At 47.1% G+C, this 5,280-nt stretch overlaps 1 long non-coding RNA gene across 1 annotated transcript in view; it reads right to left on the minus strand.

Moving 5' to 3' along the window:
- Nucleotides 1-3,680: 3,680 nt before the first annotated feature.
- LOC121105775 overlaps nt 3,681-5,280 on the minus strand; it is a 366,257-nt gene continuing 364,657 nt past the window's right edge. Inside the window, exon 3 of the long non-coding RNA XR_005838435.1 lies at nt 3,681-3,750. This is a non-coding gene — a long non-coding RNA (uncharacterized LOC121105775). The remainder of the gene's footprint in view (nt 3,751-5,280) is intronic.

Here is a 5,280-nt window from a genome sequence, read left to right on the forward strand (position 1 = left end):
GGCCACTGTCCGTGTGTATTCAATCTCTCAGTGTTAAAGGAAGGCTCTGTCTTTGGACACTTTGCTTTCGTCCAGCTTCTTCGGCCTTGGGTGGGCAAGGGCTGCTTCAGTCAGGAGTTTTCAGCCAACATGCATATGAGGCTCACCTGGGAGATAAAGAAAACACCAATTCCCAGGGTCTACCCCGGGCTGATTAATTCAGTCTCTGGAGTATGGCTCAGACTTCAGGAGGTTCTAAAGCCTCTCCGGTGATTCTAATTTACAGCCAAGAGTGAGAACCACTACTCTGAAGGTCAAAGACAGAAGCTGAGCTAGAAAACAGTTTCCCAAATGTTAAGGTGCAAACAAACCACTTGGGGATCTTGTGTAAAAGGCTGATTCTAATGAAGGAGGGAACTCAGGTTCTGCATTTCTAACAAGCTCCCAGCTGGTGCTGACTCTGTTGACCTTTTGGCCACTTTACACAGCAAGGAACCAGCATTAGGCTCAAAGAAGGAATAATTAAAAGGAAGCTATGGATGGACCCTCACACTGCCCAGAACAGCCTACTTGGAGCTGCTGTTACCAGTGAGAAGCTGCAGAGCCGCAGTGGGGCGTCGGCAGAGCTGAGTCCCATCTCTGGAGACGTGAAAACTCAGTACCATCTCGGGTGACTTGCATAGACGTTTCAAGCTTTAGCTTCCTGATAAACTATATAAGTGGTTTGTAACAGGTAACCTTTAGAGAATAAAAATAATGGTAACTAATATTTTAATGCTTGCTATGTGCACACAATATGTAGGATTTTGCTATAAGAATTATTTAGGGTGTAGGGCTCCCAGATTCAATACAGGATACCCAGTTACACTTTAACCGGGCCAACAACAAATCAGTGTTGAAATTAATTATGCCACATGCAATATTTGGGACATACCTGTACTAAAAATGGATTCATAGCTTAATAGGTTATCTTACACTTTTATCTATTAAATTGAGCGACCCAAAGAAGTCTTATACCCGTTTTACAGATGAGGAGCCTGATTCCAAGATCAGCCAGCCAGCCAGTGGAGGAGTTGGTCTTGGAAGGCGCAGAGTCTCCCTTAAAGCCCAGACCCTGCTGCTGGGCTCACTCCCTTCGATGGCTAACACTGGTCGAGGCTTAGGCACATGCCCACGGGACAGGGGACAGCAGTGCGTGGAGGAAGACAGGAATGTCACTACGGGCTGGAAGGCATCGCTGTGCAGGTTGGTTTTCCTCTGGAATTTGCTCGTCAGCCTTCTGTGGTCTGTAGTGACCACCATCAGATCCCGCTTCCGCAGCAGTGACTGGGATGGGCGTTTCCGTCCAATCCGGGGCTGGTACAGCTCTCTCTCTCTGGCCCTCTGCCGGCAGCCTCCGAGGTGGGGCCCTCTCTCCTCCAGAGTTTCGTTGTAGGCCAAGCACATTGCGAGCCTCGCAGTCTGGGTAATTTTTACTTAAAGTCTGGAATGCACTTTTTCCTTGAGTTCATGTCCTGTAAGAGACATGCGTCTTCTGTTGCACAGAAGAAACACAGGATGCTGACACTGCTTTGTGAAGCCAGCCCTCACACCACACAGAACCCAAAGAGCCCCCACCTTCAGCACAACTGCTTCAAGGACCTTCTTCCTCATTCCCTTCCACTGCACTTCACTCCGCCCCTGGATTCCAGCACAAACATCTACCCAACGCTCAGGTCCTGTTTCTTCCTGCTGAAAATAACAGGTATGATGAGAGGCACGGTCTGGATGCAAGAAAGATCCAACCCCTTTCGGAAAGTTTCTCCCTTCTGTGACCTTCTATGACTGGCGGGTCCCTTACAACCACCCCAGCTAGAATGCCCTCTGTGCTTCTTCCCTTGGTAGAGGAGGGTCTCAGGGCAATGTGGATTGCTTTAGGAGGGGTATTTCTTTCTGGTAACCTCAACAAACCATTCTGCAACCATCCCCGAGTCTGGAAGAATATCACCAATCAGCCTTGGACTAGGAGTCCAGGGTCTTGGTAGCATGGTTTCCCAATCTGACTTCGCATAATGCTTTTCATAAATGTACTTTCCCCTTTTTTTGGGGGGGGGCTTCCACATATTTATGAATGTGTTTTGTAGCACCCTTAAATCTTTTTTTTTATAATAATATTTTTTTATTATGTTAGTCACTATACAGTACATCCCTGGTTTTTGATGTCGTGTTCCATGATTCATTACTTGCGTATAACACTCAGTGCTCCATGCAATACGTGCCCTCCCCACCACCCATCACCAGCCTATCCCATTCCCCCACCCCCCTCCCCTCTGAAGCCCTCAGTTTGTTTCCCAGAGTCCATAGTCTCTCGTGGTTCATTCCCCCTTCTGATTACCCCCCCTTTCTTTATCCCTTTCTTCTCCTACCAATCTTCCTACTTCTTCTGTTCCATAAATGAGTGAAACCATATGATAATTGTCTTTCTCTGCTTGACTTATTTCACTTAGCATTGAAGCACCCTTAAATCTAAGCGTTGTTTGCTGGGTCTCTGTCCAGCTCTGTTGAGACAGCCAGCACTGGGCTCCCGTGGTGCATCGTAGGGTCGCTGGAATGACATCATATTACAGCTCAGTTGTCAGGCCAGGAACCAGCACACCACCCACATCCTGCCAACTGGTGGACCAAGAGTGACCCGCCTCTCACCAGACCCATGTCACAACAGCACCAAGTAACTTTACCTAGGCGATCACTTAATAATGAAAGAAAACTCCCCAAGAAAAAAATCTCCTGCCTCCAGAGTTACTTGGCAAAAGTTGGGACCCCCTTTTCTGGATAGGACACAAACTGATGCTTGTCATGTTCCCTGGGATAGCATCTGTGAACAGTGGGTTTTAAAAGTGGCCTATATCATTGTCCAAACAATCCTCAAACTGCCCAATTATCAACCTATTTTGTCTGCCGACCATTTCCTCAAAGGACACCAGCTTTCCATTATATATTAGGTGAGCAGGAAACAGAGGTTTACCGCTGTGGATTAAGGCTGAGAGGGGAGAAAGGCAAGATTGAGGTCCAGACTTCGCACCGAGCAAGTGAGGGAGACAGACAGGGGTGGGGGGAGTGCACACACCCAGGTGGGGAGAGGACTGCTGGCCAGGATGGGGTCTCAGGCAAGTCACAGAGAAAGGGTCCCTAAAGGCTGGTGGTGGTTTAGGAAGGGGAAATGCACGAGCAAATCCCGTAAGAGACAGGTGTCCCAGCCGGGAGTGCAGAACAATGGGGCAGATTCCACGAGGCGAATCAGCCGTCTGCATCAGGGACTTAGGGACCGGATCTGGGGTTCAGAGGTGATGCCGCACCCCAGTCTTGGAAGTCAGAATGAGCTCACTGATCACGGGAAGCAGAGCAAATCTACTGAAACAAAATCAGCAAGTGCCTCACACTGAGAGAGTTACTAGAGGACGACCGTGCCCCAGGATGACACAGTTGCAGAAAGTGTATCTTCGTTTCCACCAGAGGACTGCTCTTCCCAGTGGATCCCGTTCACTTTCTCTTCCAAGATTTCCCGTGCGCGAGACGCAGCGCATGATGGTGTCAATGCTCTGACCCCAGGAGCAGCCGCAGAAATTTTCAGCCAGCTGAGCAACGAGCTTCCCATCACTGTCATCACATGCTTCCAAGAGGACACCAGCCTAACGCGCTGTGATTGCGGCTCGGCTTTGNNNTCCAGAAACGAAGGAAACCTTCTGGGAGTTCATCCTGTTGAAGCCGCCGCTCTGAACGCTGACGCAAACTCTGTTCAGAGAGAAACGTTAAACATAAGATTATTTGGTTTCGTGGTGATATGACAAATTTCGGTAGAGCAGAGTGACACTGTAGAGCAGTATTTTATTCAGAAAACTCGAGCAGTCTCTACTTTGTTAAAATATTGCGCTGTGTGGGGGGGAGAGGGGGAGAGAGAAGGAATAACTGAAGTAAAAATTTAGGGGAGGAAACCTGATACTGGATACACTAAAAATGCTTCAGCATGGTGTGCGGGGCACCCACTTTCTGTTTTTGAAGCTGTCACCTGTCTGACCTCAGACACGCACGAGCCTCAAGTGCTTCACTGTAATCAACCTGAAAGTCCTACAATGGCATTAAACTCATTTGTTTAGTAAGTGAATCCCCTAAATTTTGATTGCATGTTGTTCAAAGTCAGGGGAAACCTTATTTTTATTTTTTTTTAGAGAGAGAGGGAGGTGGGGGGGAGGGAGAGAGAGAATCTCAAGCAGACTCCATGCCCAGCATGGACCCCGACATGGGTCTCCATCTCCTGACCTTGAGATCACGACCTGAGCTGAAACCAAGAGTCAGACGCTCAAATGACTGAGCCACCCAGGCTCCCCTTGGGAGAAACCTTTTTATTCAAAAATTTCAACACCTAATACAACAAAAATAACTTTAGATGTCACAGCTTTCAATGAATTGTTAATGTTGAAAACAGTGTTCAGAAAGGAGGCCCTGAAATATCCCTTCACAAGTAAAGGGCCAGATACATCAAATGAAAACATCTTAACTAGTGTAGCTCGATGTTTTATTTTAAATTTTTTTTAACGTTTTAAATTGATGAATATTTCTATAGTGGAACAGAATAAAATGGAGAACACCAATGATAGCATTCAAATTTGGTCACATTCCAAATAATTTGATATGGTTTATCTTATTAAAATTATTTTTGAGCCAATATAGTATAAATGGAGGCAAAAAATATCTGGGCTGATATTCTCAAAAGGAACAGAAGTGAGAATGTCCTCCACGTGGCAAACTCGTGCTGTGGTCACCTGGGGCCCAGCACCTGAAGAGGCACTGGGCATATTCCAAGCATCATTATTCTGCCTATGTTCACTTTTAATGTTTATTCAAACAGTGTGAAGAATTTTTACTAACCTTTAGTATCTATTGCTATGTCATTTTAAGTTTTCAAACAGTTTTTTCATGAAAATGGCTTAGGAATTTAGCTCGTTTCTCTGCCTAACTAGTAAAGTCAATTTGCCAGACGCTGGACGTAAATTCCAGGGCGACCTCATCTATAGGCTTTTTCTACTTTCTTCAAGATCAAGTTCAACTGTGAGGCTTCTTGGCGGGGAAAACATTCGCTCGCTGCAGGAACACGTGACGAGGTGGGCCCAACCCCTAGAACACAGGGCGAGGCGGGGAGGGCGCGGAGACAGACGGAGAAGGAGCAGCTCCCCAGGTGGAGGGTCTGACGCTAGCTTCTATAGCCCCGGCTTCCGGCAATGAATTCATTCCTCAGGACTACAAATAACTGAGGGGGGGGGGGGG

The sequence above is a fragment of the Ursus maritimus genome, unplaced genomic scaffold (assembly GCF_017311325.1).
Source record: "Ursus maritimus isolate PB19 unplaced genomic scaffold, ASM1731132v1 scaffold_3, whole genome shotgun sequence".
NCBI lineage: Eukaryota > Metazoa > Chordata > Mammalia > Carnivora > Ursidae > Ursus > Ursus maritimus.